This window comes from Macrotis lagotis, chromosome 5 (genome assembly GCF_037893015.1).
Source record: "Macrotis lagotis isolate mMagLag1 chromosome 5, bilby.v1.9.chrom.fasta, whole genome shotgun sequence".
Taxonomy (NCBI): Eukaryota; Metazoa; Chordata; class Mammalia; order Peramelemorphia; family Peramelidae; genus Macrotis; species Macrotis lagotis.
Genome location: NC_133662.1, coordinates 112,558,619 through 112,582,966, shown reverse-complemented (window position 1 = coordinate 112,582,966; position 24,348 = coordinate 112,558,619).

Sequence of the window (24,348 nt, the reverse complement as noted above, 5' to 3'; positions counted from 1 at the left end):
CTGTCTCACTGGGGTGAGAATGGAGGCAGTCAAGAGTAGATTCTTCCTGATGGTATCTGAGCATAAATTGAAACATACTATTTTTTTCACTATTTTTATTGAGGTGGGAGGTTGTTTACTTTTTTTTTAAGATATTTGCAAGGCAGCGGGGTTAAGTGGCTTGCCCAAGGCCACATAGGTAGGTAATTATTAAGTATCTGAGGCTTGATTTGAACTCAGGTCCTCCTGATACCAGGGCCGGTGTTCTATCCACTGTGCAACCTAGCTGCCTCGGTTAGGTTTACTTTTACAAAGAGACCATTGTGGTAATGTTTTTCATGACTTCACTTTTTTTTTTTTTTTTTTTTTTTTAGGTTTTTGCAAGGCAAATGGGTTTAAGTGGCTTACCCAAGGCCACACAGCTAGGTAATTATTAAGTGTCTGAGGCAGCATATGAACTCAGGTACTCCTGACTCCAGGGCTGGTGCTCTATCCACTGAGCCACCTAGTCATCCCATGACTTCACAATTTTAACCTATATCAAATAACTTGCTCTCTCAATAAGGGAGGGTGGGGTGGGAGCAACATTGAGAGTTTGGAACTCAAGGTTTTAGAAGTGAATGTTGAAACTTATTTTTGCATGTATCTGGCGGGGGGGTATGAAATGAATATAAATACAAAGTAAAAAAAATAAAAAAAACAAAAAAAATAAAAAATAAAAAAAAATTCTTCCTCAAGGAAGAAATATAAAGTATAAGAGATAACAAAATCAGACAATAAGATATCAGTCGTTTTTCTAATTTTAAGGTAATAATTCTTGGTCTTTGTTCAAACTCCACAGTCTTTCTCTGGATACAGATGGTATTCTCCATTGCAAACAGGCTCAAATTGTCTCTGATTGTTGCACTGATGGAATGAGTGAGTCCATCAAGGTTGATCCTCACCCCCATGTTGATGTTAGGATGTACAGTGTTTTTCTGGTTATGTTCATCTCACTCAGCATCAGTTCATGCAAATATCTCCAGGCTTCCCTGAATCCCTCCTGGTTTCTAATAGAGCAATAGTGTTCCATGACATACATATACCACAGTTTGCTAAGCCATATTCCAATTGAAGGACATTTACTTGATTTCCAATTCTTTGCCACCACAAACAGGGCTGCTATGAATATTTTTGTACAAGTCATGATTTTACCCTTTTTCATCATCTCTTCAGGGTACAGACCTAGTAGTGGTATTGCTGGATCAAAGGGCATGCACATTTTTGTTGCCCTTTGGGCATAGTTCCAAATTAAGATGTAATTTTTAAATTATTGTAATAACTACCTGGAAGCCATGATAAAAAAAAACCTTACATATCAGCTTACAAAGAAGTATCAAGGAAAACTGCCCTGATAAATTATAACCAGAGAATAAAATAATATTATTAGATCCCAAAAGGAAAACTCCCAAGAATATTATAGCTAAATTCCGGAGATCTCGGATCAAAGAGAAACTACTGCAAGGAGCCATAAAGGAAATGATTCAAATATCATGTAGCCACAATCAGGATAACACAGCATTTGTCAGCTTCTACCTTAAAATATGAAAGAGCTTGGAATATACTATTCCAGAGTGCAATGAAGAATCATCTGTCCAGAAAAAGTAAGTGTATTCTTTTTTGGGGGGGGAATAGGATATTTAATGAAATAGAAGCTCTCAAGTATTCCTGTAAAAAAGGTCAGAGATAAATTTAATTTCAAGAGAAGAATCAAAAGGGAAATAAGGAAAAAGAAACCATAAGAATTCTATATGGTTAAACTGTTTACACTTTTACATGGAAAGATGATACTTTTAATTCCTAAGAACATTTAGCATTTTTAGGGCAGTTAAGAGTGTGTATATATATATATATATATATATATATATATATATATATATATATATATGGATATAAATCAACTATGATGAGATGTCTAAAAAAATTAAGGGGCAAGAAGGAGCAGGGAGAAGGGAGAAGTATAATGTGATAAATTATATACAAGAGACAAAAGGCTTTTTACAGTGGAGAAGATGGGAGGGTAGCAGACAATACTTCAACTTTATTCTTTATTGGAATTGACTCAAAGACATTTAATTGGGTATAGAAATCTGTCTTACCCTAGAGAAATTACAAAGTATAACTAACAAAAATTTTTACAGTAAATTTCTCTAATAATGCTAAAAAAATCAAAGAATATGAACAGGCAGTTTTCAGATAAAAAAATCAAAGGTTATCTATATTCAGATAAAAAATATTCTAAACTACTGTTAAAGAAATACAAATTAAAATAACTTTGAGGTACTACCTCATACATATTAGATAGACTAATATGACAGAAAAGGAAAATGACAGATATTTGAGGGGACTGGAAAAATTGGAACTCTAATGTACTATTGGTGGAGTTATGAATTGACCGAATTCTGGAGATCAAGTTGGAACAATGTCCAAATGTCTATAAAAACTGGGCAAACATATCCTTTGACCCAGGAATACCACTTTAGTATATCTGCATTACAAAGAGAATTTTTTAAAAAAGGAAAGGACCTATAATGTACAAAAATAGTTATAACAGTTCTTTTTCTTGAGGCAAAGAAATAGAAACTGAGGGGATGCTTATCAATTGCAGAATGACTGAACAAATTAAGTATATGAATGTGATAGAATATTATTGTGCTAGAAAAAATTATATGTAGAATGCTTTCAGAAGAACCTGGAAATACTTAAAGTGAACTGATGAAAAGTCAATTGAACAAAACCAGAAGAACATTGTATACAACAATAGCAGTATTATATGATGATCAATTGTGAATAACTTGGCTATTCTCAGCAAAACAATGATTCAAGACAGTTCCAAAGAACTCGAGTGAAAAATGCTATCCACCTCTAGAGAAAGAGCTGATGGACCCCTAATACAGATTGAACTCTATTTTTCTTGTTTGTTTTGGTTCTTTTGGATCTTTTTCTTTTACATGACTAAAATGGAATTAAGTTTTGCATGATTGCACCTGTAAAACCAATATCAAATTGCTTAGCTTCTCAATCAGAGGAGAGGGGAGAAATGAAGAAGGAAAATTTTTTTTCCTTTGGTGTTTGCAAGGTAATAGGGTTAACTGACTTGCTCAAGGTCACACAGCTAGGTAATTATTAAGCTTCTGAGATCAGATTTGAACTCATATCCTCCTGACTTCGCGGCCAGTGCTCTATTCACTGAGCTACCTAGCTGCCCCAGGAGAGTGAAATTTTGTAACTCAATGGATTTAAAAATGAATATTAAAAATTGTTTTTGTATATAATTGGAAAAAATAAATTATTAAAGAAAAAATTCATCTTATACATTTGTGGCAAAGTAGTATCTTTGAAAGGTGAATCATCAATATTCAATAAAACTATAACATTCAGTTTCCTCCAGAGAATGATCCAATTAGTTACTAGATTTGGATAGGTCTTCTTGTCCCCTCAGTGATTAAGTGTTGCCAAAGAGCTCAGATAACAGAAGCAATTGCTTCATTAGTTAGTAGGCTCTCCTTGAGACCATATTTATGATTAACTATCCCCTCTTTTCTGGAAACTGGATAATTAGCTTTTCTGAACTTGGAAGTGAGAACTTTTTGTTCTGAGAGAAAGTGCATGATTCATTTCTTTTGTAAGATCATATTTTCCAAACATATTCATCTTTTTCCATCATCATCATCTAGAGTTTGATTGTTTTGGCAAATCATTGGAAGTACTCACGTTGATTTATTTTGTAGGCTGCCATGGAATCAAAGAATCTCCAAGTTTGAGAGTTCTCAGAGTTGATCCAGTATATAACCTGTTAGGAAGAGAAAGCTATTCTTTTTGGAGGGTCTTGTAAATAATGGTGGTACTTGTTCCCCAATTCCCAAACTTGACTTAGTCTCTTTTTTTTAGGTTTAGACACAAAGGAGACAAAACAAATTCCCCATAATGTCAGACTGTTGAGTAGAATTCCCACACCTTTTTTTTACACATTTAGAGGCATAATAGAACTTGAAGATTAGAAGTCCAAATTTGAATCTTGCCTCAAGAAACTTTAGCTTTGTGATACTGGAAAGGTCACTTAGTTCTTTCAGTTTTAATTTCTTCATCTGTAATATGGGATTAATAAATTCTTATAAATAATAATACCTACCTTACAGGTAAGAATGTCATGAGGATCATATGTAAAACATTTTGCAAATCTCCCAGTGATATATATATATATATATATATATATATATATATATATATATACATATACATATATATATGTATATGCTAGCTATTATAACTTTTCACTTAAAGACCACCAGAAAAATAAATGCTTGCTTTCTATTAGTCCAACTGACATTTTGGATATATTATTAGGGTCACTAATTTCATTCTTTGCTATTTCCACATGCTGCCATTTGGACTTAATTTTATCCCTCACTCCAAAAATCAGATGTGGTAGGTAAGAACCAGTAGTTCAAGGGTGTAGGTGTGAAAGGAAAGATGGTAAAAATAGGAAAAGCTATTTCTAGGACAGGTAGGGAAGGGAACATAGGAGGCAAGTGGAAGTCATTACTAGAAGGAGTGAATGATAGTTTTAGAACCAGGAGATCTGGACTTTCACCCTTGATTGACATTCTAGCTATGTGAACACCAGAAAACCATTTTACTTCCTATAGGACGTCAGTTTCTTCATCCATAAAACATTTCTGGGAAAGTTTTTACATACCATTAAATTATATGGGTTACTATAATTATTGCCTGGAGACATATGAGTCAGGAGTATTTGAGTATGGGAAAGATGCTCTTGTAGATTCTAGGAGACACTGAATTCCAAGAACTGTCCTCCCTAAAAAAAAAAATCAAAGCTACACCTATAGCCTAAAAACCGAAGATGTACTGAGTGGTAAGGGAACTGCACGGAACAAGGTGAAAGGGGACAAGACTGAAACTTGAAATGTTCAGGGAAAGGGGAGAGGAGCATGAATCAATCATTAAGCTAACCCCAGACTTTTAAGTGATGACAGAAACAAGAAGATAACTTAGTTTGAATTTCTTATTTTGGATCTACAACTAGTTAATGAAAGATCAAATTATTAAAATATTACACTTAAAACCACCTAAAACTTTTTTACTACCTAAAAGTGCTTTCTTTCCATCCTTTTTTTTGTCTTTCCAGGGGAGAACGGAGGTCAGTTTTCACTTCTAGTCTACTTACCTAGATTTCTTTTTTTATGGACCATGGGTTAAACCCAAATCACTCTGGCTCTCATTGAATGGCCAACAATAGGTCCCCAGTCCAAGACTCTTTTGGTCATGGTTTGGGTTCTGTGGCTCAGTGAGTCTAAACAGTCATTGCTTCTGTTCTGGCAAGAAATGTCTAGTCCTCTCAGGTTGATTTTTTTTTTAACTAATTAAAAGAGGGCATTCTTTGTCTTATTTTTTTACCTGGTCTTAATCACTGAATGGGCATTGTCTTATCTTTTTTTTTTTTTTTTTTTTTTTTTAGATTTTTGTAAGGCAAATGGAGTTAAGTAACTTGCCTAAGGCCACACAGCTAGTTAATTATTAAGTGTCTGAGACCAGATTTGCATCCAGGTACTCCTGATTCCAGGGCCTGTGCTCTATCCATTGTGCCACCTAGCCGCCCCTCTGAGACCTTATCTTAAAAAGGTCAAGGCCTTGCACAACATTCAGGACCATCTACTGTCTATGTCATCTAGATCTATATCTTGCCATTGGACCTTGATGACTCAGGAGGAGTGAGGCTGATGACTGCACAACCCTGACTCACTTAAATCCAAGTTACTTGCATATCATGGCATCACCTCCCTGAGGTCATGGTTCTCTTCAAAGAGGGAAGGACACACAACAACCTGGTCTTCAAATACTAATTTTGACCTTTTCCCTTCTACTTATAATTCTCTACTTCCCATAGGGGGAAAAAAAATCTTTTCTCTCCTGGCTACTACTTGGTCCTAGAGTGGATCTAATTCAAAAACTTGCCAGGAAAACGCCAATAGTGCATTCTCCTCTTTTATATAACCTTAATTTATAATTTTCCTAAAGAGGTGTATGTAGGTTTCATTTTTAATCATTTTGTTATTCACATCAACTATTGTGTGCTTAATTATTAATATTTATTATTGCAAATTGAATGACTGGCCCAGTCACATAGTATACATTTGAAAATATTTATTTTTTTGTCTTTTTGAAGGTAATTTCATAGTTATATTAATTTTTAAAATATATAAATAATAAATTATAAATAAAATTTCAAGATGCTTTATTTTTCTCAGTTAAAAAAATGTTGAAACAAATGTTGGAAATTTTGGAGAGGCTATTCCTCCCCAGTTCAAGCTAATCATGTATAGAAGTTTTGGGGATAATTTTTGCCATACAAAATGTGAACAATAAATTATATAAAATATATTTTTATTTAACTCGTTTCTATACATCTAAGACAAGGTGGGTGGAAAAGTCATTGTTTATCTAAAGAAACCCTGATAATTAAATCAATTTACAACTGATAGATATATTTTGTTTTAGAGTCCCTAAACTTCAGAAAGGGCCTATATCCCTAATACCCCCCACTCCCCTCATTCGTTACCCTCTTCACCCTCTGGACTTTGATAAGATCTACCCTCTCAACCTCTCATGCTTGTAAAAATATTTTAGCTAACTGATAAAGCCAAGATCAGGAGAAAGGAGGTGTCATTTATGAAATCAATGAAATTATTTTTAACTATCCTTTTCCCTTTCTCCTGGCATGACTCAGACACAGTGGACTGATCCAAAATATAGCTGGGAACTCTGAGGTGAAAAAGTACTGAAGATCAAATATACTGAAAACCCCACATTCTGACCACACCAGGGAAAAATGAATTACCAAGATGCTCTCTTTGAATGCTCAGGCTTGTGGTTTGTGCTTTCATGAAAGATTATTGCAAGTCTAGTGAAACATTAAACACATGAATATTGCTTTATCTTTTAAGCATATTAATATATACTACAAAAATAAAATTTAAATGGGTTGAAATGATTTCATATAAGAAAAACAAAAAGTCTGCATGCTTGATTTTTCATTAACTATTTGTAGATCTAAAATAAGAAATTCAGAGTAAGTTATCTTCTTGTATCTGTCATCACTTAAAAGTCTGGGGTTGGGTGGCTAGGTGGTGCCAGCAGATAGAGCACCGGCCCTGGAGTCAGGAGTACCTGAGTTCAAATCCGGCCTCAGACATTTAATAATTACCTAGCTGTGTGGCCTTGGGCAAGCCACTTAACCCCACTGCCTTGCCAAAAAAAAAAAAAAAAAAGTCTGGGGTTAGGCCTTTTAGCTTAATGATTGATTCATGTTTTTCCTCTCCCCTTTCTCTGAACATTTCAGGTTTCAGTCTTGTCCCCTTTCACCTTGTTCTGTGTGGTTTCCTTACCACTTAGATACTCATATAAACATATATAATGTGTCTTTATATGTAATATATGTGTATCTATTTCTACATATAAATTTAATTTTATACTGATTTTTAAATGAGTTTATTTTTACTATTTCAGCTAGGTATACAGATAAAACTTAAAATATTAGTTTAGTTAATTATCTTCCTCTTTTTGCTTAATGATAGAATGATTAGTTTATTATTCATATTCATTATTATAAATTATGTGACTTGCGCAGATGACACACTACATTTTAAAAAAATCATTGTTTTATTTTTCAAGGAAAAAATAAAAAATTTAATGATTCTTTTGATTGTCTTATCAACTACCCACAATTGAAACATTCATTTGAAATTTCTGGGAGGCCAGATTCTCAATTTAAAAAGAAGTGTAGGTTTCATTTTTATTATTCACATCTATTACTTCCTGTTTTTTTCAATTTCCAAATGATCTCTCAATTTAGAACAAACTAGTCTATAGTTCATTTTTTTTTTTTTTTAGGTTTTTTGCAAGGCAAATGGGGTTAAGTGGCTTGCGCAAGGCCACACAGCTAGGTAATTATTAAGTGTCTGAGGCAGAATTTGAACTCAGGTACTCCTGACTCGAGGGCCGGTGCTCTATCCACTGTGCCACCTAGCTGTCCTAGTCTATTCTTTTTAAAAGAAATATTTTCTTTTTCTGAGGAGTGATTTCATCAGTCTGAGAAACTCCTACTCCATCACTGATATCCAACTAAAAGACTTATCTGAGGTCTTGAAAGATGAATGATTTGTGTAGTCACACAGTCTAGGTGGGTCTGATGCTGATCCCAGACCAACTCTTTTCACTATCCATGCTTCCTCTTTAAATTAAATTTTCTTTTCTTGGCATATGGATTATTCACATCACTAATCTCAGAGGAACCCAAGCACAGATTTCATCTGAAATCCTGAGATTCAATATAGTTATCATCATGGAAGATCACAGTTTAAAGGAGGTCATTTACTTCAACCTCCACTTTAGACATGAGGACATTCATATCCAGAGACATTAAGTGATTTGTCTAAGGTCATACAAGTAATAAATGAGAATTTGAATTTAGGGCTCAGTCTCAGTATCTAGTGCTTCCTCCTCTTCACTATGGGGTACTGAGAATACTGATTTTTAAAAAGGAATTTGAAGACATTGCATGGTCTGCTGTAATCTCAAATTGTTTGGTACAGTGACTGGTATACAGTAAATGCTTAATAAATATTTGTGGTTTTTAAATGATGAAGCAGAGGTCTACTGGAAGCAAGAGAATGTACTTTCTTGTGGTCTTTAATCTCCATTTTCAGTTTTTGATAAAATGAAAACTCTGCTTATATTGTGTCAGTAGAGGCTATATTGATTATATTGCTAGAGCCTAGTAGATTAATTACCAATTAACTATTCTTCCTGGCCTTCCTTCTATTATCTTCTATGCATTTTTAAAAAAAAGTCTTTTTTATTCATTCCTTCCTCTGCTCCCTCTTTTCACTTCTTTCCTTCCCTTTCATCCATCCTTCTTTCCTTCCTTTATCTATTTCTATCACCATTCTCCCTCCTATTTCCTCATCACTAGAAATCAAAAGGAAAAACAAAGCCCTTGTTACAAAGTCACATTAGTAATACTAATTTTTCATTGGCTATGTCTGAAAATGTTTATCTTATTCTGCATCTCAGGAAGTGAATGACACACTTCAACAGTAGTCTTCCAGAATAGTGGCCAGAAATTGCATTGATAAGTTCTTGAGTCTTTGAAAGCATTTTTTAATAATTGTTAATACATATATAATATTAATATATATTATATAAACTTCTCTCCTGCATTCGTTCATACAAGCTTTATCAAATAACTCAAAGTATTTATTTCTTTGTTTAGTTGTGACTGATTCTTCACGATCCCATTTGGGGTTTTCTTGGCAAAGATCCTGGAGTGTTTTGCCATTTTGTTCTCTAGCTCATTTTACAAATGAGGAAACTGAGGCAAATGATTTTTACACAACTAATAAATGGGTGAGGGAGATGAATCTTCCTGACTCTAGGCTCCATATTCTATTTATTCTATCACCTAGCTTTACAACAGTTCTGTTACATAGGTATACCACAATATGTTTAACTATTTTCCAGCTGATGGGTACTTTGTTAGTTTCAAATTCTTAGCTACTAAAAAAAAAATCTATCATTGTTATATTTTTATCCATATTTTTTCTTTTACATTTTTTGAGGTATAGTCTTATTTATAGTAGTATCATTGGGCAAAAGGGCATGCACAATTTAGTAATCTTGGAGGCCTAATTACAAATTACTTTCTGGAATGGTTGGACTGATTAACTAATAGTGCACCGATGACCTTATTTTCCTACAGTCCTGATAACTTGTCATTTTCTTTTTTTAAAATCAGTTTTACCAATCTGATGGGAATGAAGTGCACCTTTATGGATACTTCAGTTTGCATTTCTCTAATTATTAGTGTTTTGGAGTATCTTTACAGAAATTGTTCACAACTTGGGACTTCTCTTACTCTGGATCTCTCACTTATATTGAGAAACCAGGCGTCCAGAACTCAGTTTTTGTAAAATTGTGACTTCTCATGTCCATTGTTGAAGTCCTTGGTTCTATCAAATTTCATTTGCTTCGATGTTTTATACTTAAATCTACTGCTCATTTCTATTTTTTAACCAGTATTAAATGATTTTGATGATTATTGCTTATTAGAATAGTTTGAGATCTTCTTTCCCACTTTAAAAAATTTTTTTCTAGGGATTCTTGACCTTAAATTTCTCCAGATGAATTGCATTATTTTATACCATTAAAAATAATCCTTTAGGGGGCGACTAGGTGGCACAGTGGATAAAGCACTGGCCCTGGAGTCAGGAGTACCTGGGTTCAAATCCGATCTCAGACACTTAATAATTACCTAGCTGTGTGGCCTTGGGCAAGCCACTTAACCCCATTGCCTTGCAAAAAAAAAACTAAAAAAAAATTAGTTGCAGTAACAACAATATTATTTGGAAAATAACTGAATGACTAGCTATTATGAGTATTAAATATGCAAATCAACTAAAAAGGACTTTAAAGGAAGATACTGTATCATTTCTAGAGGAAGAACTGAAAAATAGAAGTATGAATAGTATGTTTTTAACTCTGTCTCTATATCCGTGTTAAATGATGGTCTTTTCTAGTGAGGGTTTGGAGAGGGAGGTGGGGAGATAGCTTATAACTTAAAAGTCTAGGGGCAGCTAGGTGGTGCAGTGGACAAAGCACCGGCCTTGGAGTCAGGAGTACCTGGTTTCAAATCTGGTCTCAGACACTTAATAATGACCTAGCTGTGTGGCCTTGGGCAAGTCAATTAACCCCATTTGCCTTGCAAAAACCTAAAAAAAAAGTCTAATAAAAAATTAAATGAAAAAAAATTTGCTTGCATAAAAACAACCCATCTCATATTTTTCAGTATTTGTTTAAAAATTCTACTAGATTTGGAATAAATTAACTTGAAAATTTGAAAAAATCATTTGATCTTGGTATGACACTAAATAAACACTAAATGAATTTAGGTACTGATGACATTTTTACTGTCCTTCATAAGGAATAATTCTTGGGGCAGCCAGGTGGTACAATGGATAGAGCACTGGCTCTGGAGTCAGGAGGACCTGAGTTCAAACCCCATCTCTCAGATACATTATAATTACCTAGCTGTGTGATTCTTTGGGCAAGTTACTTAACACTACTACCTTGCCAAAAAAAAAAAAAACCCAAGAATAATTCTTTAGAAATTTAATTCAACCTTTCTTTCTATAAAGAGTTTTGTAGATGACATTATATTTCCTTGTGTTTGCCTTGGTAGTCATACTCCTAAATATTTTATATATTCTGTGGTTATTTTGAATGCATTGCTTTATCTCTTCTTACTGTTAACATATAGAAATGCCAATGATTTGTCAATTTATTTACTATAATGAAAATCTGCTAAAGATTTTTTAAAATTTTAGATGTATCTTTAAGGGGGTCTTTAGAAACACCTTCATATCTTCTTCAGAAAGTCAGAATTTTATTTCCTCTTATGTTTATTTCCCAGATTTCCTTTTCTATTATAGCTAGCATTTCAGCATGATGTTAAATTGTACTAGTGATAATAGAAATCTTTATTTTCACCCCCTTCTTACTGGAAAAATCTCAAATCTTTCTCCATGGAATGTTTTTGCCTGATTTAGATAGATATTACTCCTCAAATCAGAGAAGTCCAGTTATTTCTATGCTTTCTGCTTTTTAAAAAAATACAGATATTGGATTTTGTCAAAAACCTTTTATACATCTCTTAATGGTTACTTTTCCTCACACTGAATCAACTCGGTATTCCTGACATAAATCCAACTCTTGTCATATTACCTTTTTGGTAACAAATTTTATTGAATATTTTTGCACCAATGTTCATTTGGGATATTTTATGCTTTTCTTTTCCTGTCTTTTTTTTATCAAGTTCATCTTCATATGATTTGGAAAGACCTCAGATTTATCAACATTTTTGTAGCTTAGGAATTGTTCTTTTAGTTTGAGAGAATTTACTTACCCATAAATCTATCCAGTGCTGGGTTTAGTTTTGTTTCTTTTTGGTCATCAGGTAGTCTGTTGATTCTTAGATGATCTTTCCTTGACTGGTTTTCTGAGTAAGACATTTTTGATTTTTCTTTTTGAGGCAATTGCTATTTAGTGTCTTGCTTAGGGTCACCCAGCTGGTGTCTAAGGCTAAATTTTAATTCAGGTTCTCCTGACTCCAGGGCCAGTGCTCTATTAATGCTGCCCAGCATTCTTTTACATTGTTGTTGCTCTTCTTTTGGCCTCTTCTAATTTTTTTTAGGGAGTTCTTGGGTTTTAACCACTATTCTACATTGCCAATTTTCCTTACCTCTTTCCTCTGCTGTTGTCATTTCCATCCATATTACCATGTGGTATTCTTTATTACCTGGGATTTCTCTCACATAGTTTTTGTGTTGGTATTTTTTGTTTGCTCATATCTCCAGACAGTTCCTGGATGGGTGGGATGGTGGTTTATTCTTGGGCCAGTCTTTATCCCTTCCTACACTCTTGGATGGTATGGGAAGATGGAGGGCCATTGCTGGCACTGGTCAACCAGGCCCTGCTTCTTGTTCTCCAGGCAGCTCTGTTCTGGATGCCACGGGATTGAATTTGCTTTGCTTACTTCACCTTCGACCTACCTCTCTAAACATTATTTGCCCAGGATTGTTTGTGCAATCCTGAATTGGAGAAATTTGTAACTTTTTCCCCCCTTGGTTTTATTATTTTTCTTTCTAGTATATTTATAGAACTTTAAGGGATAGTTCATTCAAAAGATGGAATTTAAGACCTAGCATACAGAACAGCTGACTGAAGTAATGATGAGGCAAAACTAGTAATTAAGGCTAGTAAGAGGATATAATAACAGCTAACATATAAATCTTATATAAACAAGGAGGTTTTTTCATAGTATTGCATCTGTTTATCATGAATGGAATGATCAGTCTTTCAGGAAATCTCCTTGGGCTTTTCCTCATCCTTCGTGTTCTTTCAGGGACCACTGGCTATGGTTGACCACTCTTTTATTCTAGATTTTCTTTCCTCCTTTGGTTCTCACTTCCTGATTCACTTCCCAACCCCAAACATGTCCTGTCTTTTTTTTTTTTAATTCTCCTCAGAAAATTGCTTCCCTGGCAATTTCATCTACTGTACTGACATAGCTTCACTTATCTCCTTGAGCCAAAACTTCTATATTTCCATATCTAGCCAGAGTTTCTCTCCTATAGCTTAGTCTTACATTTTCCCCAAAACCTATTCCTATCCCTAACTTTATTATTTTTTTTTGCAAGGCAATGGGGGTTAAGTGACTTGCCCAAGGCCACACAGCTAGGTAATTAAGTGTCTGAGACTGGCTTTGAACCCAGGTACTCCTGACTCTAGGGCTGATGCTTTATCCACTGAGCCACCTAGCCACTCCTCTCCTGAACTTTTCTATCTCCATTTATATAACACATCATCTGCCTTTGTAACCCAGACTCAAACTTCAGAAAAAAATTGAATTCCTTCCTCTTTCACCCCTTAGGTGAAGGTGACCTGGTCCTCAAAGTTCTTTTGAAAAATTTTTCAGAATCCATCCCTTGCCTATCACATTCTTACTTAATATACACAATATAAATATATGCACTTAGCAGTAGGTTGTATTCTTTCCCTCTTAGAATGTGAGGTAAGGTCCATACTATTTTCTGTGTAAACTTGGTAATTGTTTTTTTCTCCCAGTCATTTGTTGTAATAGGTAATTGGAGGACAAGTGATATTTCCTAGAATTCTTTACAAGTATTAACTTATTTGATGCTAGCAACGGCCTGAGGAATAGCTATTATTATTATTATTCCTATTTTACATATAAAAAACAAAGGCAGACAAGTTAAATGACTGACTCTGTTTCACAGCTGGTTAAGTGTCTGAATTCAGGTCTTTCAAGGTCAGAGTCTCTGTTCATCATATACCACCTAGCTGCCTTTCAAAGTAGCCAAAGTTTGGGCTACAAGTTTTATAATGTAGATGGTTAGGAGTGCTAGACCTGGAATCTGGAAGGTCCAAATTCAAATCCAGACTCCCTTACTAGAAGTGTGATTCTAGGCAAATCACTTCATCTTATTTGCCTCAATTTCTTCAAATGTCAAATGAGGGTAACCATAGTACCTTGTAGGGTTGTGAGGATCAAATGTAAAAAGCACATAGCAGTCAGTGATCTTCCCTTTTATTTTTGTTGTTTTAGCTTTCCCGGAGCAGGCTTTAGTTTTCCAGAGGTTGAAGTGCATAATTCAGATCTATTAAGAGAAATTGCACATGTGATGCTGCTCTATGAGTGTAGATGCTAGAATATCACTTTTTTCATTTAAAAGTTTTATTGAGGTTTTGCTTTACATTAAATTTACAGAGAACTCCCACTTCATAAGAGATTTCTTTTAACAAAGTAAAACATTTAAGAAAAACTAAACAATACAATGACCTTATCTGAAAGTGCATGCAACAATTCACATTTGTAGCACTCCCCCCGTTTAAAAAAATTGAGAATTTTTTTTCTCTCCCTCCCATCATCCCAAGTTTCTTGGGACAAATATGCATAGTCAAGCAAAACAAATTCCCTCAATGGCTGTATATAAAAATAATTTGCCTCATTCTGTACCCTCAAGCTATTATTTCTGTATATTAGATAGCATGTTTCATCATTCTCTGTAATACTGAATGGTCATTGTACTGATCGAAATTCTTACAGTTTTCAAAGATGTTTTTGCAGTGTTTGATATTGTATGAATTGTTCTGATACTGCTCATTTCATTCATCAACTTATAAAATTTTCTAAAAATTGTTCATTTTTGTAATATTATGCAATAATATAAATTATTAGTGTGGTTGTGCTTACTTTACACATTAGTTCATATAAGTCTTTTCAAAGAATACCAGCATCTTAGAAGAATTAAATTACAAATAACCCAAAAGGCAATGGAAAGATGGATACTGGATGAAAATCTGCAGTAAATAAACAATGACAAATTGCAGAGCAGAGGTATTGGTATAGATGTTATCAAGGACATAAAGGACTGGAGAAGGAGATGGTAAATTAGGCCTCTGAATAATATGAGGTCTAGAGTGAGGACTGATCACTTTTTTTCTCTCGACCATTTCAACACTCTCATTTGGTAGAAAATGCCTCTCCAAATGAATGCCTTTTTCAAATATCCTCACTAGGGAGGGGAAAAGGAAACCCACACATAATGCTCACATGTACAAAAGAGGTTATTAACAGTCTTTATTTGTAGCCCCAAACAGACTGAATCTAGATTTGGGCATCAGCTCTTCCCTAGATTGGCACGTTAGGCGGCTTCAAAGATGGTGCCCTAGCTTTTCCTCTTTGTAAAGGAAAAAGTCCCACATGTTACAGATGAGAAATTACTCATTAGTGACTAATGGTGAGAAGGCTAGTTTGGCTGGATTTCAACATGTAGGAGTGGTATTATAGTTTAGAAAAATAGGGTGGGCCAAGTTGTGAGGGTTTTAAAGGCTTAGTGGATTAACTTATATTTTATTCTAGAAGCTAGAGAAAGCTACTGAAATTCAGCGATAGGGAAGTGACACAGTCAGATCTGTGCTTAGGAAAAAACACTTTGGCAGCTGTGAGTAGGATGGACTGGGGGAGACAGTGACTATATCAAGGGAGGAGACATTATAATAATCTGAAAAGGTGCTGAGGTGTGAACTTGGATAGTGGTTCTAAGTAAAGGGGTACAAAACAGAAAAGATTTGACAACTGATAAGATATTGAAGAGTGAGGAATCAAGGAAGGATACTGGTACCTCTAACAGGGAAGTCTGAAGAGGGGTGGGTTTGTGATATCTCTAGGGCAACCAGGTTTAAATGTTCATTAAACAGTTGCTGATATGGGATCCTTAGTTTAGGCTAGATATATATTTTTGGAGTCATCTGCTTAAAGACATAATTCATTCAAAAGCCTGGAAGTCAATGAATCCAAGAAAGGGAATAGAGGGAGAGGACTTAGGATGGAGCTATGGGGGATACTCACAGTTAAGGGGCATGACATTATGTGGATGAGGTAGTAAGAGGATACTAGAGAATAGTCAGACAGGTGGGTCATAAAAATCCAGAGTCTAAGGAGATGGAATCAACTATTGTCAAATGCACTAAAGAAACAAAAACAAAGACAAACTGAGAAAAGCATCAGATTTGGTGATTAAGAGCTCACTGTTAAGTGCAGATTTATAAATGACTGAATGACATCGAGAGAAGTGGAGACAGTGAGGATGGCTTTCCTCTAGAAGTTTGGTTGACAAAGGAAAGTGATTATTGTGAAGCACCTTTCAAGGAGACAGATCTACAGATGGAGCAAGTGTCCCAAGGGCTGGGCTAGCTATGTGGTCTCCCTGGGAAACTGTCTATTCCTGATCTCAAAGAGCAATCTTTCTAATTCAGTTAGATAGGAACAGTTGTGTAGTTTGACTGAAAGAGGGCCTATAGACCTGGGCAATTTTGTTTTAATCTGTAAAGGGAACAGAGCAGAGACCAGTGGCAGGCAGTGCAGTAGGGCACTGCCAAAAAAAAAAACAACCCAACCAACCACTACCTTCTTATCACTGTACTGATTCCCTGTGTAGCACTCCCCAATCTCCCTTCCATCTCTCCTGCATTTTTAGATAATTTAGCAGGCAGTGATTGAACTAGGTAAGGCCCACCCAGTGGAACTCCACATTCCTCAGAAGAACAGAAATCAATAGAAGAGCAGAAGCCTAGTGGGAGATGACCCCTTCTGTCAGAGACAGTTTCAAATGTTCATCAGTCTTTATGACCTCCTCCTAGGTAGGGATAGCCCAAGGAGACTAGCACCTACCTCACAAGGTTGTTGAGAGGATCAAATATTAGGAGATAAAAGTTTGGGATAGTGCTTCTGTAGAGTGAAAGGGGGAACCATTTACTAATAAAAGGATTATCTTGCTGCAGAATAAGTGTGCCCAGGTCAAGGGAAGTAACAAGAATTTCATGCCCCTAGTTAGCATAGTTGTATGATCCTTTTCAGCTTTTTGGGAGCATGAGTGGGAAGAGAGCCAGGGTTCTGTTGTGGAAGGGTAGGGGTACTAGAAATGAGGGGTGAGGGATCCAAGAGTAAAGGGCAGTGTGCAGCTGATTTGGTTAACTAGGTAACAAATTGAGATAGGACCAAGAAAGGAAGGGGGTGGGGAAGCAAAGGTCCCAGTTAGTGAAGGAGTTGGAATGATTAAAGTAGAGGAGCTAAGGACTCATTCTCTTGTCAGATTGAGGAATATTAAATTATAGGTAGAATGCCTCTGGGCTATGGTAAAATCCAGGGTGTGGCCTCTTTTGTGTGGACAAGGTGCAGTAGAGATTTTAAAAATTGGAAGAACTAGGAGATTAGAGTTTGTTGGCTCCATCAACATGGATGAGGCAGTCTCCTAATATAGGAAGGATTTGGGGGAAAGGAAGATGGTGAATCATAGGCTGAACTAAGAACATAGCGGGACAGTAACCTGGAGGTGTAGAGGGGGTTGGAGACTGATTTTCAATTGCAACCATGATTTGAAAAAATACATAAAATTTTTCTTCAGTTAAGTATAGATGTTGATGAATAACGGTAGCAACTTGCAGTGAACAATGTTAAGATAAAACCACCTCTTAGAAAAAGATCACCAGGAAAGTAGTGTCTTCTGAAGGAAGTTAAAATGTTTGTGAAATCAAGTAGATGGAATGAATTGAGGTTGGTACAAGACATAGGTAGGATAGAGTGGAAGGCAAAGAGTGGAGTAGGAGGTCAAGGTAGGGGAGAGTTTGTTTTTAGGTGCCCAGTGATTAATCCAGGGTTATTAAAAGTAAAAGGTAGTGGGAATTTACTACATATACCCATATACATTTGTTGGCCATGGTTGTAAAATAACAATGTATAGAATTAGTGTACTGTTGTTCAGGAAGCCAAAACAGGATTTAAGCCTGGTAGATAAAGGAAGCTTATTTAGAAATTTACACGGTAAAGATTATTTTGGGAGCCTATTGGCTTAAGTAAATGGATAGTATACAAAGAAACTATATCTGTGTGTATTTACCACGTCACTACAATACTGCCTACTGCTTTCTGGTATACTGAGTCATCATTTTGCATTACATTATCACCACTGTGCATATTTCTGATGGTTTTGTTCATTTCATGACTATATTTCATAAATTTTACCATTTCTCTTTTCCAAGTTCTTACATCAAATATTCCATTTTCCTTATGGCATTGGTTTAACTATTCCTCAATTGATAGCACCATAAGAAGTGCCATTGGAAAGATCTGGATGTATATGGGAACATGTCTTTTTGTCTTTAAATTTCTCAGTGCAGATGAGATTTGGGTCAAAGGGTATATGGACAAGTTGAGTTACTTTTCTTTTGTAGTCCCAAAACAAGGGAAAAATAACCAATTCATAATTTCATAAAGAGTATTAGTGTGCCTGATTTCTAAGAGAAGTTCTAGGCTACCTTCCATCTTTTATCACCTTTGTTAATTTATTTGATGGTGGGGAGGTGAATTCTCATTTCATTTTCTATTATCATCAAGCAAGCAGCTTAAGGTATGTAATGTATGTAAAAATTCCCATGGCACTCATTCTTATTCCTCATGCAAAATCATTTGCCCTGGATTTTTCCACCTTCATATTTAGCTGCCTTAATGCTTATACCCCCCCCCATGATTTTAAGTTTGCCACTTTGCTCCCATAAATACTATCTCTTTTCATTGTACCTTCTTCCTTGGTCACCTAAAAGAAACAAGTAACATTTCTGTCAAATTTAGTCGTGTAGCTCCCCATGAGGTCTTGACATATTACAGAAAATTTTGGTAGCCTATAAATGAAAATATATGGTAATGCTCAGGTCAGATCTGCCATCCTTGTACTTGACTGCAAGGAGGCTAAATGTTTAGATAAAAGTTAAACAATGTAACCATGGTAAAATAAATAAAATAAAAAATTTTCCCCAAGCAGCAAAGTATAGAATCAATACAGCAGAATTGGCATTGGGGAAGATTATCTGATTCACAGATGTAAGTGGATGTTTTAGGAGGAGACAAGCTTGATCTACACAGTACAGAAATAGCTAAATTGTTATGATGGGGATCTGTAACTTGGTTTTGGAAACAAAGATTCCCTGAGTTTAGTTTGCAGAATGCAATATATTAACAACAACAACAACAAAATATTTATTGAGCACCTAATACATGTAAGGCACTGTAGAAATACAAAGATGAATTTAACATTGTTCTTGCCCTCCAAAAGATCACAACTTTGGGGGGGGGACAAAATAAAAAAATGCCAAACCACAATGCAAGATTCATAAGAGTGCAAGACAATACAGGTAACATCACATAACACATGGCAGCACTGCCAAGTGAATGATAATTAGTTTAGCATAAATAAAGTGGAAAGCATTACTTCAAAATTTAGAGCCCTCTTGTCTCCAAAAATTCTCTAATACCAAGACCCTGAAACTCACCACAGAGTTGGGTGTTACTTCCAAATCACTGGGATAAACAAAATCTTTACTTCTTATCTCTTCTATTTCCATTAATTCCATAATGGATCTCCGAAGCCTAACACTCAGTTTTAGAATAAAGCAACTAAGCCAGGGTGTTCTTTGGTATCAACAGGACTTTGCTTTGATCTCAAGCAATCCAACCTGAGGCCAAAACCAAGAATTTGCAGACATTCTCCTTCTTTGAGTTTTTGCAATGAACAAACAAATCAGGGCTTGTCCTCCTGATCACCACTTTAAGATAGAGAAGCTTCTTTGGAATAAAGTCTTGGCTTTCAAAGTAGAGAAACAAATTCATCAAGGCTAGGTTCATTTACCAAAACTAGTTTTTAAAAAGAGCTGTAGTCAGGTACAATAACCTTGGCCTTGCTTGCCTTCCAAATTTTAAAGGGTTGGATTCAAGGATGACTTATCACTTGAAGAATGATCCTCTTTTATTATCCAAATGGTAGCCATTCCAGATAAAATTTCTCCAAATGCATATTAAATTCTTCTCCCACAAAAGCATTACCAGGCTAATAATCCTCACTGATTTTTCCTTTCCTGAACTCTTCAAATTCTTGCACATTATATATTATACAATTTATTTAGTTTTATAGGGTCTTCATAAAGTTCTGGTGCACTGTCTGAATCTTCCTAAGGTTAGATTATAGTCTGGAAAGAATGTTCAAAGGCAATGTATTTAAGAGATAGGATTAAGAAAATAAAAAAAAAAAAAACTCAAGAGAGGCTTAGACCACACTGATGTAAGGAAATGATTAAGGGGTCAGAAGTTTGATTTTTATAGACAACTGTCTATAGCAGTAGAGGACACTTGGGTCCAGCAGTTTAAGAGGATATTAGGCAGGAAGATTATTTAAAAAAAAAAAAGGTGCCCCAGGTGATTTGGTAACTTAACAGCCAAGAGCCACGTAGAACAAAGGATATATCAGAATATTAGAATATTACAAATAAATAGGCTCAGATCTTACTATTATATTAATAACTATAAGTCTGCAAAGTACAAAGGAAAGCTAATAACCACAAATTTGCAAAAAAACAAGGGAAACTGAAGACTGGAGAATGTTTTTCCTGATAAAATCCAGAAGAGGTGGGGTTCCTACAAGAAAAATGGAAGAAATATTCAAGAGGAAAACCGGGGTGAAAAAAAAATCCCATGAAGCAAAAAGCAGCCTCAAATTTAAATTTATGTCAAGAACTTGGCTGAAGGGACAAATAACGAATGTGACAGATAAGATTGAGAACCACTGCACAAAGCAAAAGAAAACTGGTTTAATAGTTGACATTTATATTAAGTTAAAAAAAACACTCAAGCAAACAATTATTTAAATTAATCCTTGTGAGAAGTGATTAACAGAAGAGGAAAATGAGGCTTAGAAGAGTTTTAACTGCTCAATCTTCTGAGGAAATAAATTTCCCAGGGCCTCAAGAATGAAGAAGCAAAATAGCTTTGAGTAACAAGCCCTATAGTCTTGGTAATTGCCAGTTCAGATGCAGGGTAGTCATGATTGATCCAACAATAATTTTAATGCTTTCCTACAAATACATACCTAGGATTTGAAAGAGGAATTTTTGAGATTTTAAGACTTGCCCAAACCAAAACCCATTTTCTGGTCAGCAATGGCTTCTGGAGGCAGCTAGCTGGTGCAGTGGATAGAGAACTGGCTGTCTTGGAGTCAGGAGGAACTGAGCTTAAATAGGGCCTCAGACAATAATTACTTAACTGAGCGACCTAGGGCAAGTCACTTAACCCTTGGGGGAAAAAAAAACCCAATCCAAAAAAGCCCCAAAACCAATGGTTGCAGATACAACTGGTAAAAATATGGCTGAAGACTTGGTGATATGATTTAAAGGACTTTAAAATAGAAAAAAAAGGGGGGCAGGGGAAGATATGGACACCAAACCAGATATTGCAGGTATGACATAGTAAAAATAAAGTCACCATATATGCACCCAGAATTTCACAATAAGTTTAGAGTCTAAAGGTATTAGACATTCAACAAAAGAAATTATTGATCTTAAAAATTACTTATTATAGGAAAAAAGGGAATTCTGTCTTTGTCATGAACCACTCCTGATGCTAAGATACTGACAGAGGGTCAGGACAGATGGGAATAGGAAATTTCATTGCATGTTTTTACTCCTTCCAGTCCAAGCTTCTGTAAGAGGTTGTTAGTATAAAGACAACTGGATTTGGAATTATGAGAAATCTAGATTTAAAGCTGCCTCCAAAGCTATTAAGATCATAAGTCCCTTTACCTCTTGGTGCTATATGGGTTAGAAATACAATTACATATAGTACTTACCCCAAATATAGCTAATGTGACAATGAAATGAGATAATAGTCAAAACATTTTCTAAATATCAAAACACTAAATAAATATCAGTCACTATTTAAATTACCCTGAGGTATTGGAGATAGAAAGTTTTCAATCAAGAAATCTAGTAATCTATTGTTTCAAATCGATATTACAAAAGGTGTTATAGTTCTTCTAAGCCTGGAGGAAATAAATTGGACAATCTTAATATGGTTATGATAGGACCTATACCCTCAGCTATTAGGATGCTTGCTAAAAATTCATAAATTCTTGAAGTCAGTTCATAAACCCTTGAAGAAATGAACAACAGGATCCCTGGGAGAAGTGAGCACTTGAGAACTTCTGATAGATCCAGAGCATAAGATAGGTACTACCTTGTCTACAATTCTGTGTGACCTGATACTCTCAATGAAGTTGGCTTAAAGGCATAGACCTGGCTCTAGAGAACAAAATCTGATAAAGGAAGGAAAAAAGGAACCTATTTAAAGACTTATGTGGTTATTTAGGGAATGTATTGATAACTGTTGAAATGATTCACAAGTATCAAAGCAAAAATACATGTAGCAAGGATGAATGCAAAAATAAAGCATGGTCCCACAAGAACAGCTGTTGGGAAATAAAAGTTTAGTAGTTGAGTCTGTTGAGAAGAAAAAGGTATTTCATATCTATACTTCAGGGGGGAAGAGAAGAAACTAAAAGGGATAGAAGACATCTCATATGGTTAATAATGGTAAAAGAAATGAGACTGACTCAATTCCTATTTGTTTTTCCTCTGAAAGACATGACCTTTCAAACAACTTACATATTTGTATCCCCAGCACTTAGTACTGATTAAGTTGGTACTTGATAAATAAATGTTTGTTGATAGAAATATGGTTATCAAACAGAGGATTGAAATCCAATCCAAGATTATGAAAATACCTAGCTCCCTAAATTGTTACTATCTATCCCATTGATATCAGATCACATAGATATGGATTGCTGAAATGAGGTTGTGCATGAAACTTCAAACCTGTTTATTTTTTAATTTTTAAGGAGGTAAATAAGGTGGGTACACCTTATTTAATAAAACCTATAGTTTTATAGGCTAGTAACCACACAGAGGGAAAAGGATAAGACTGATTATATAATGAAATAGCATTATCTCTAATCTCTACAAAATTATATTAAAACCCTCCCCAACCCAAATATCTTCATTTAGCATGTGAGGCAGTCAAATGTTTTCTAGAGGAAAAAGCAAAAACCCTTCAATGTACAGCTTTTGCTTCTTTCAGTAAAGACAATCAATCTCACCATCCCAGCGAAAAGTTTAAGTATCTTTTGTACCAGGTTACCACTTTCTATATAAACTTCATTTAAATCCCACATTTGTTGCCCAAAGGACTCCTTTATTTTTTAATCCCCAATCCATTTGAAAATTATTTTTAGGGTAACCTGTCACTTCATGGAGGGAATATGTAAGGTTTAACTTTAGAATCAAGGCCCTTCTCCATCAATCCCCCCCCCCCCGGCTCTGGAATTCATATCCTAACTTTGGACCTAATTCCTTGAGATTTATGAGCATAGAATATAAGGTGCCCTTCAGTTTTAGATCTATGATCTTAATGGAAGCTAGAAAGACCCAGAATTTGTACATATCAGCCACAAGGCTAAGAATTTTTTTCAGGAACAAAAAGATGTAAGGCATCTAGTCTATATCAACAAAGAAAAATAGTAAGGAACTAAGAAACCTTGTCTGAAACATTCAATACTATAGTTCCCAAAGTTTGTATACCTACAAGGTGATGAGCAATGAGCATAGTCAAATGAGAAGAGATCACAAGATTTGTTTAGAAAGGGATATAAGCAAATGTTAAATACCTACATGCAAAAAACTGTACTAGGTGCTAGGGATACAAAGTAAAGACCTGCTCTTGAACTTACCTTCAAACTGGGGAAGAATAAGACATACAGAAATAACCAACACAAGGGAAATTATGATAGGTAAATGCAAAGGAAATGTCCAGGCAAGTAAGTTCACCTTCCCCAGAAGGGAGGGATTACAAAAGTTAAGAGAAAAGTAGTAGTCAATAAGGGAAATCTCTTCCAGGTGAGAGGAAAGGGATAAATAAAGGCACTGATATGGAAAGAGACTGAAGAGACGACTATGGGTGGAGTCTGTCTGAATGAAACTTATGTGAAGGGGCACTAGAGTAAGTTGAAACTGGGCAGGTAGGGATGGGGTTTGAATACCAGAACTGTCTATTTATGGGGGGCAATGGGACTGAGGAATAGCAGTCTATCAGATTAAGGGCAAAGTCAAAATTAAGGTAGCTGTTGAGTAGGAATGAAAAAAGAGAAGACAGGTGTCCAAGATGTTTCAGGGGCAGAACAGCTCTATTTCCTGCATCAACTCTGATAAGATGCCAAAGAGTTTGATTATTTTGAGGATAGTTTGACATATTATTTACATTAAAAAAAAAAAGAAAATCTCTGAATATCACTAAAC